The sequence below is a fragment of the Ailuropoda melanoleuca genome, chromosome 3 (assembly GCF_002007445.2).
Source record: "Ailuropoda melanoleuca isolate Jingjing chromosome 3, ASM200744v2, whole genome shotgun sequence".
NCBI classification, from domain to species: Eukaryota; Metazoa; Chordata; class Mammalia; order Carnivora; family Ursidae; genus Ailuropoda; species Ailuropoda melanoleuca.
Window position 1 is genome coordinate 104,115,209 of NC_048220.1, and position 9,862 is coordinate 104,125,070.

The 9,862-nt window shown below is 40.5% G+C and overlaps 1 pseudogene; it reads left to right on the forward strand.

Moving 5' to 3' along the window:
* Positions 1 to 8,926: 8,926 nt before the first annotated feature.
* Positions 8,927 to 9,517, forward strand: LOC100473375 (annotated as a pseudogene).
* The last annotated feature ends 345 nt before the right edge of the window (positions 9,518 to 9,862 follow it).

Below are 9,862 nucleotides of genomic sequence, written 5' to 3' on the forward strand. Positions count from 1 at the left end.
AGGTATTCCCTCCCCAAGTGACGGTACAGACCCTGTCTTTGCTTCAGTGTTTGTTCTCCTCAATGTTATGATCTTCCTGCTTACTTCTGGTTATAGTTCCTAGAATTCCAGCATTTGAGACACACACCTTTGAGTTACAGCTTTTCATTTCTAAAGAGACTCTCATACATTGTAAAATCCTTTTAAAGGGTTAATAGGCCAAGGGTAAGACATGAATATTTCAGCATAGTACAGTAAAAAGATAAAAAGCTGTCCACTAGGAAACAGAGAACTGGCTCTGTCACATTTGTTAGTGGCACTCTGGTGACTTCTCGGTGTCTCGGTTACCTTATTATATGCAAAGTGAGAAATATATGCACACATGGACATATGGATATATATATAGAGAGAGAGAGAGAGATAAGTATGTTTAATATAAAATATTTAATAGGTTTTAGAAAAGGACACAAAATATAGTTCCTTTTCACAGAAAATTAAAATAATTAGGCACCTCATAAGAGCAAATGATTTCTATTTTCTATTTTACATATGGGGAACTGTGGCCTAAAACAATAATGTCATTTCCTAGAAAATGATCATTCATTCCTTTTTCTTCTGGTGTAATTTTCCTATGGGGAACCTATCACTTTACTAATTCCAGATTATGAGGTTTGGGAGAAAGCACACCCATTCTCAACTCTAATAATGAGCCTGCAATCCAAGAACAGGGAAAATATACAAAATATTTAACATCTAGAACAGCATAAAATAGATGTCAGCCACAGAGAACCATAGCAATATAAAGTACAAGGCAGTAACTTCTCTGCTCAGAAGCTAATGAGGTTGTTCAATCCCCACTGGCTATAGTGACTGGTTCAGAAATGGTCACAAGAGACAGACAAGCCAAACCAAAAGTGGGGCTAAGGCCTTTGGAGAACTTACTGGGGAAAGAAATTTTCTCCCTCTTTGGAGGTTTGTTGAATTATCAGAGTGAAATGTCCTAACGTGACGGAGGGTCATCATATAGAATCTAAGAACACTAATACAGAGGAAAGAGGAGCTAAAGAGATGAAGAAATATATGGTCCTTATGATATTGCTTAGATTCCTGATACAGCTTTACTTGAAGTCAGCCGGAATCAACCCTGCACATTTTAATCACGTCAGCTAAAATTTTTTTTTTTTTTTTTTTTTTTTTTTTGCTAAGGACAGTTTGACATGGGCTTCTGTCATTTAAGATCTGAATTAACAACCAAGTTTACTCAGGAAAAGTGGTAGGACCAAGAATCAAATTTAACGATGTCTCTCAACTTAAAATTTAGGTGATTTAGGTGATCTTTTCACTACATCAGAAGTTCTCATTTGGGGTGGGGAAGGTGGCGAGATTTCAGAATTCACTTGGAGGAACTTATTCTAATAGATATATTTACCCACAAGAGTCCCCTGCCCCCATTGAAATGAGAATAAATGAAAACTGGGGGATGGGAGGTAAGAAGGGAAATAGAGGTGAAAATATAAGCAAATGTTCTTTGAGAAAACTTTGAGTGACTGATACCCACCCCTAGCTGCAAAACAACCCCATGCTTTTATGTTGCTTTGTTACATGAAGTGCCCATGGGCTCAATTATGGTGCAGGAGTGAGGCTCCAATTTAAAGCACTGTCTCACACTTTATGAATCAAAGAACTGGTTTCTGAACTAGCAACAAAGAGTGATGCATTAGAGAAATTTGTTTCCTAAAGGAAAGCATTGACTTCTCTGGGTCCCTGGAATAAAATTAAATTTTAGAACTGCAGAAGGTAAGTGTACAACAATCATGTTTTTGGAGAGGGAAATTCACCAACTTGGAGGGTCACTTTTTCTTCCCACCAACAGAAATGACAATATCCTCAAAGATGTAGAGCAAAGTACCAGTTGTCAGCTTCTGTACAAATTTCTTGTTCTTTGGAACGTTTACCTAATTTTGCACAGACTGTTATAATGCAGGCTATTTTGTTAATAGATCTCACCCATATAAAGGGAATGAAAATCTATTTTTGGGTATTACCTAGAAAAGACAACAGGGTTTTACATACGGCTTTGGACCAAAATGCTAAGGCAGACTGTTGGGCAGGTCTGTGCCTAAAGCAGGAATGGCAAATAAGCCAATTCTGAACAATTAGCAGTGCCTGCCAGGAACACCAAATCCAAGTCTCCTATGGATCCAATGGGAAGGGATATTATGATCAATTACTGATGTCTATCATGGTCATGGAAAGGGAAAGTGGTGGCTTGAGTGCAATCTACTTATCCTCTCTGACCTAAACCATCCACAACTAATAAAGACCTGCAGTTTTATTTTTTCAACTTGTACAACTTTGTGTAAATACTCTCAAATATATAATTGTATTGGCACTTGGCCATTATTTTAGAGCTAAATTTCAACAAATTGGCTTATTGTGAGAAATAACCCTTAAGCATCCATAGCTACACCTTTACTGACCTTTCCAGGGAAACTTCTCCCGCATGATTTTCTTCCAGTTTGTACAAGTGAACAGGATGGATAGAAAGTGATAACTTTCACTTTCAGGGAAAGATACTGTGTTATTCTGGGAAATGCTAAGTTACACGATTTAAAATTTTTTGTACCAATCTTCCTTCTCCCAAGTATCATCTGTGCATCCTTACGCTAATCATTTGGCCTCTCTGAGATCTATTAGCTGTGGGAATGCCCCACTGAAATCATGCATGTGAAAGTGCTTTGGATATTGACAAGTGCTAATATAAATATGACTTTTTCATCTGGAGAAATCATTGTATAACATTCAGAGATCTTTTGTGAGTTGCAGGGCCCTAAAGTTCTATGTATTTCACTTAGGATTAAGGGAACTCAAATTCACCACGCAGGGTGACAAGTCTGGTGAGAAGTATTATACTGACTCACCTGATACCTTTAGCCTTGTCACCCTGACGAGAATTATTTCAACCTCTTTTCGGGCCAATTAGAGCTCCCTTAATGAGCTCCCCACTCTGATCTGTCTTGATCCCCTACTAGAGTAGAACATGTTCATGTTGCCATTTTCAATCCTATAAAGCTGACATTTTCCTTATTCCTACCCAGACAACACTGCTGACTCTATCCTGGGCCTATATACACAGGTTCCAAACTCCTCAAACCTCTATCTTTGTTCATCTTCTACTGAATTATCCGAGCAATGCTGATGGGCTCTATCTTTGCATTGAAACCAGTACTTGGGTGGGGGGGGTTGTCATTTTATGATGTTCACTTGTCTCTCCTTAAACCCTTCTTCTGTTCTAATTTTATATTCTTTTTCTCACTCATATCTTTCCTTTTCTTATTTAAAAAAAAAAGAAACTACAGGGGCGCCTGGGTGACACAGCGGTTAAGCGTTTGCCTTCGGCTCAAGGCATGATCCCGGCATTGTGGGATCGAGCCCACATCAGGCTCTTCCACTATAAGCCTGCTTCTTCCTCTCCCATTCCCCCTGCTTGTGTTCCCTCTCTCGCTGGCTGTCTCTATCTTTGTCAAATAAATAAATAAAATCTTTAAAAAAAAACTACAAAACTAATAGCTACTTTAGGCTTGTAAGAAAATGAATGTCCTTAAAGCCTAATGACGGTGTCCAAGGTCACAAAGATTGTACATAATGGGGATAGAATTTAAACTCAGGTGTGCATGAATTCAAAATTGCACACTCCTTGTGGAGTACCATGCTGCTTTTCAAATCCTCATCAATCTTCCAGCTATCCTCATTCTGTACCTCGCATCATAACTGTGTCAAAAGAGTCTGACAAAATCTGTTTATCTGAGAGATAGATACACCATTACTGCAATCACAACTGAAATACTGGGCATTATTGCTGAACTTGATTATCTCTCTGTATCTCTCCTAAATATCTAGGGACTTTGAACAAGAACAATAGGTGAAAAACTATAGGTCAGTATTACTGGTCATTCAATTAGGACAGAATAAGAATTTTAAACATCTCCATCGTATTAGTTGGAAATGAGTATGCAGGTCAAATCCTTACGGTTCTCACAGGTTATGTCAGGGGTTTAGAACAGAAGTACTCAATTTTGTTCCAAAATTCTGGGCTCAGGAAAATTACCAGGTTTAAAATTATAGGACACAGAGTTTATTTTCCAAGTCAATAATTTGAGATAAGTGAAATTAAGATCAAGAGGGTCAAGGGATTTACCTACCCTCACCCCAGTTGATACCACTCTACGTGTCAGACTTATAGTATGACTATGAAATCACACACATGGGTTCCTTATAGTATGACTATGAAATCACACACATGGGTTCCATAGTATGACTATGAAAACACACACATGGGTTCCAGCAGCACTTGGTGGTGTAATTGACTGACACTCAGTATGAGCTCCCTACGTAGTACAGTCTAGCAGGAAGTAGTTCAGGAACTTGCAGTCCCTGGGTCATATTTCAAGCAGGACTGACTGCAGCTAGGTAGTTTTTCCACACATACTCTTTCAATGAAACTAGCATTTTCCACTGTTCCTTAAAGCACTATTCCTGTAAGAGGTCAGGTAGTAGGGACCCTACACTTCAGGAAATTTGGAAAATATAGTTCAAACATATTTAATTTGTTCTGTTTTATAGTGCCAGATTTCTTGGGCCTTTGCTGTCTTCATGAGCTCCTTAACACTAAGAAATGACTGTGTATTACTCCTCAAACCTTATTACAGTTATTCACATAACGGAACAAGTGACCCAAAGAATAGTTTGGGAAACTGTGCCCACTCCCCAACCCACATTTTGGATTAAATGCTACATTTCCCAGGCAGGTTTCCTCTTTATCCTTTGCTCCTGTTCTTTGACAAAGCCCTAGAAAACAGCAATCTCTGTAACGTAACCAGAATTTACACAAACCCAGGAGCAAAATAAAAATGCCAGCAAAAAACAGACAAATAAAACAATGACAAACAGCCTTAGCTCGATATTCTTCTCCCTTTGTGTAGCAAAGGATTGCTTCTCGGGGAGTGCATTGAGAGTCTGCTTCCCAATAGGCACTTTGGTAGCGACAGACATGAACCAGAAGACCCTGTTCGCAAGCCTCAAAGGGCTGTCATTGGCAGTGACAGAATTTCTATACATTAGAAATTAGGGCCAATTAGGGTGCCAGGATGAATGGGGATTTGGGGAGCGTTTAGTGACTTACCTTGATTTTGAGTGTGCATAGCAAAATCATTGCTAGGTTGAATAATTTGTCGAAGGGCAAAATTTGGCAGAGTTGAAAGAAATTGTGGAAAGATGACATCCCTGAGCCTCCCCTTGGTTCTGCCATTAACAACAGGCCTTTTAACAGGGGAGACACATGACAAAACAGATGACCCTACAAAGAGGAATGCTCTAAACAAGGAACAGCTTATTGGGCTCAGGGAGACCAGAACAGTGGATTGACTCTAGGGACAGTTTAATCTACATCCATAACAGAAAAAAAAAAATTCAAATTGCTGTTAGATAGCCATCTTGCAAAAATAAAACACAGTGTTCTCATTTGTTGCCCTACAGAAGGAGACATTGTATAACACAGTCTCTTTGAATAAAAATAAAAATAATGTACTGGATTGATGCTTTGTCTATGTACTTTCAAAACCTCTTATTATCAGAACTGAACTGGGAACAGAAAATTTAAGTTCTTATACTGTCAATCCTCAACCAAATGACCTCAAATCCCTTAGTATTGAGGGGACTCAGTTTCCTCACCCATATGTTGGGAGAGTCGAACTACAGTGTCAGGGAAGTCCATCTTGGCTCTAAAATAACATGATTTTATAACACTCTTCAATGCCTCTTAGGTATTCAGAGCAGCGGTTAAATCATCAGGCTCTGGGTTTAAATCCCAGCTTTGACATTTACAGTTTCTGTGACCTTGAACATTATTACTTTTCAGCCTTGTTTCCCTAACCTATAAAATAAGGGTAATAATAATACCTGACCCATAAGTTTTGGGGAAGATTAAATCAAGTAACGCATCTCGAGTACTTAAGGTAGTTGCTGGCACCTAGTTACAGTTCTATACACAGAAGTTATCATCAATACTATTATAGCTTTAAGTTGGATGCAGAGCCCATCCTAGTGACTGATATGCAGTGCTCAGTGAACAGGTGCTGAACTGGGCACATCCCAGACCTGTGTTCAATCACTAACCTTGTTTTCACTTCTTCGGCCTAGTTCTATGCAGAATCTTATTGATGCAACATATACTTAACGCAGCACTTATCACATGCTGGATACTCTCCTAAATGCTTGAAAAATATTCAGTCATTTAATTTTTCCACTACCCTAAGAGCGAGGTATTCTATTATCTGCTCACTTTATAAATAAGGAAACTGAGGCACAGCAAGGGTAAATAGCGTGCCCTAAAGCATGTGCCAACAGCTAGTTTGTGCCAGAGCTAGGATGTGGAGCCAGGCAGCCTGGCTCTGGAGCCCATGCTCCTGAACACTGGGTGACCCTGCGAGCCATGTATCCCCTCCCCCCGGAGCCCTTCCAGCATGGCTTACTGTTCTCAGTCCTCCCAACAGGCCAAGATGCCTGGCTCATTCACACTGCTATGCTTTCAAGCCCACCTTCCCTCCCACCACTTCATAACTCACCAGGTGGCCTCTCCCAGGTCCTATATTTTATTGACCTTAATCTAAGCTATCCTTCAAGACTTGCAACTCTCTCCTCTACAAAGTTGCCAGTTCTTCCTTCACGTACTCAGTCTTCTCCTGTCTGGGTCAACACCACTGGCATGCGGAGGGGTCAGAGTAACAGGTATTTATTTCTCACATGTCTGACTCTGTCTACCCCACTAAATTACAATGACAGGAGAACAGAATCCATAGCATCCTTCTGCATAGGGGTCTTGTGGTTGGCTGTAGGTCTTAAGACAGCCATAGAAAATTCCTTCTGACTTGAAATATCAGGATTCATGCCATTTATCTGATCTCCTTTCTTCCCTTAAACAAATTTGAGAACAATGGATACCTTAGTCTCATTTGACAAAAGCTAGTCTAGAGTGACATCTGGTGGCTATCTTTTAAAAGGTTCACAAATGTTCACTGCTCCTTACAGGTCAGGTTCATTGCTTAAGGGAAAAGTGCATTTTCCATTACAGCATATGTTACAACTCAGCTACCTACCAAGACAACAAGAAGAATCAGGTTAGAGGAGATGAGCAGAAATCCTTCTACACTCAGCAAGTCACAAAGATGTGGAGCACCCTCCTTCAGGGAGAGAGACTCCTGGTACCAAGGCCCAAGTCTAGAGACAGAAGTTGAAAACTCACATTCCAGTCCTTGCTGTTAGCTCTTAGAGAATGGACAGGCCTCATTCTGCCTTTGACCCTCAGTGACTATGTAAGTGTGTTAACATATATGTTTTTACATGCGTGTTTTTACATATCTTTATATGTATATTTTAATACTGGGATTAAACTCAAGCTCTACTTTTCTTTCTATAAAAGAGCATCATCTACAAGATATAAAATTTCCCTTAAATTTTAAGTGCGAAGTTGGTAGTTATGATGTCCCATTTAAATACTACCTCTTTTACACTAATACTTAACAAAATGAACCAACATTAAAAGGTTAAAAAAGTACGCTCCTAAACAGTGGTAACAATAGTACCACTCCTACTCGCAAGGGCAGCAGTGGTATCTAACATACTCCATGCCAAGTATTTCTGTGTATGGACTTGCTTGTACCGCTGCATGCAGAAGCTGAGAAGGCATCAGCATCAGAGAGTCACAAACTGCACATTCTGGCCCAGGATGCCACAGGGAAAGAAGTGCGGACCCACAAAAGCCCCCCATATCATCCGCCATAACTGAGGACATCAACACTGGACTAGAAGCCTTGTCTGCCCTGACTTTACAGTCCTTTTCCTTTTCCAGCTGCCTTATCTGTGGTCAGATGGGAGCAGAAGCAAACCTTAAGTGGAGGATAAAGTGTGAAAGGCAAATTAAGTTAAGTGGCAAAGCTAACCTGCCATTCCCAACTTCTCCACTGGAGGCATCCAAGACCAAGTCAGGCGCAAACTGGGGCAGGGGGAGGGGGTGGAGAGTGTAAAGTCTAAAACTGGAAGCAATATTGAGGCTGTGATATCAGACTGAACAGATATTTTTGTGCCTGGAAAATGAGACTGTTTATTATTATTGAGCGTGACAGCAAATGCTATGAAACCTAAAGTACTGTCAGGGCTATAGAAAAGAGGTTTGACATTGTACAGAGTGACAGAGACAGTGAGCAAGAGTAAAGTTGTTTTCTGTTTAAGCCTTGCCCCATCCAGTTCATTCAATAAACTGTATTTACAGTCTTGGGCTTGAATAGAATTGTCCATTTTGAAAGATGAGTAAGCAAAAGAAACAACCCAGCACAAAACCTCTGAGAGAATGGGAAGGACATGGAACACAAGAGATAGTGGAGAAAACAGTATATTACAACTGCTTCTCCCTATCGTGGAAATTAAAACATGAATGCTCTGAAACAGGAAATAAATCTGTAACGCACAACAGAAAGGCAACTAATGGAGCAAAGGACTGTAGCATTACATGCATTCTATGAAAGGACTAGGAGTTACCCAAAGCACAATACTAGGTCGGTGGCATGAGGGTGGGCTTGAGGGAAGAAAAAAAAAAATCACAATGCTTAAGTTTAAACAGTATTTGAATAAGATGAAAATAGTTAAAGTATAGTAAGTACTTGGAGGGAGACCACAGAGGACCACAGTATTAATCATTGCTCTCCGGAAGAGAAAACAATTGCAGTAGGGGAAAAAAAAAAAGATTATTCAAATATATATTGGAAGAAAATAATTCAGAAATGAAGCTGAAGTTTCTGAAGGTCCAGTGAGTTTCCAGTTTTCTGGGAAAATTTAATAAATACTGTCACAAGTCTACCAGAGTTATTATCTCCTTTCCAGCTAGTACCAAGCAATGGGCGTCTTTCAGGACAACTGGCACAAGTGCCAGCCCAGCATGAAGAGGGAGTAGGAGCTGGGGTGCCCCAGTGCCAACACTGAACCGGTCCTTGTCACATACACACTGTCCATGTTGGGGGGCTGGGCAATGAGAAGTTACATGCCTTGAGGCTGGACACAGGGACCTTATCCGGGGGCTCCAAGTGTTGCACACACAAAACAAGGATTACCGATGTCGTCTACAACACATCCAATAACCAACTGGTTCTACCGACACCCTGTGAAGAACGGAGTCATTCTCAGTAACAGCACACCGTCCCAACGGAGGTTCGGGTCCCACTATGTACTGTCCTTGGGCTGCAAGAAGGGGGCCAGACTGACTCCTGAAGATGGAGAGATTTTAAACACAAAATGATCCAAGACAATTCAGAAGAAATAGATGAAGAGACAAAGAATGCCAAATTCAGCATCTTCTGGAGGAGCAGTTCCCTCAGGGCAAGCTTCTCAGCACATAGCTTCAAGGCCAGGCCAGTATGATTGGGCTATGTGCCAGAAGGCAGAGAGCCGGCGTTCTAACTGGGAAAATCAGGCCCAGAAAGGCAAGTAAATCCTCCCCCCTCCTGTTGTCCCTCTTGTAATAAAACAAGTACCAACAAAAACAAAACCAAACCAAAAAACCCACAAAAATAGAATACAGAAGAAATGGTTCCTGGAAGAAAGGTAACCTATATTAAACCCAGACTTCTCAGTTTACACACGAGCAAGCTGCAGAGCTACGCTGTATCGTTCAGACAGGGAACTGTGTATTTATAGAATATTGTCCCCAACACATGGAAAATACACATTTGTACACTTACCCTGCCCTTCTCCTTCAATTCCAAACTCGTTCAAGTACCTGCTTTACATCTCCATGGGATTATCTAACAGACCACTTGAAAGTAGAATTTCCAAA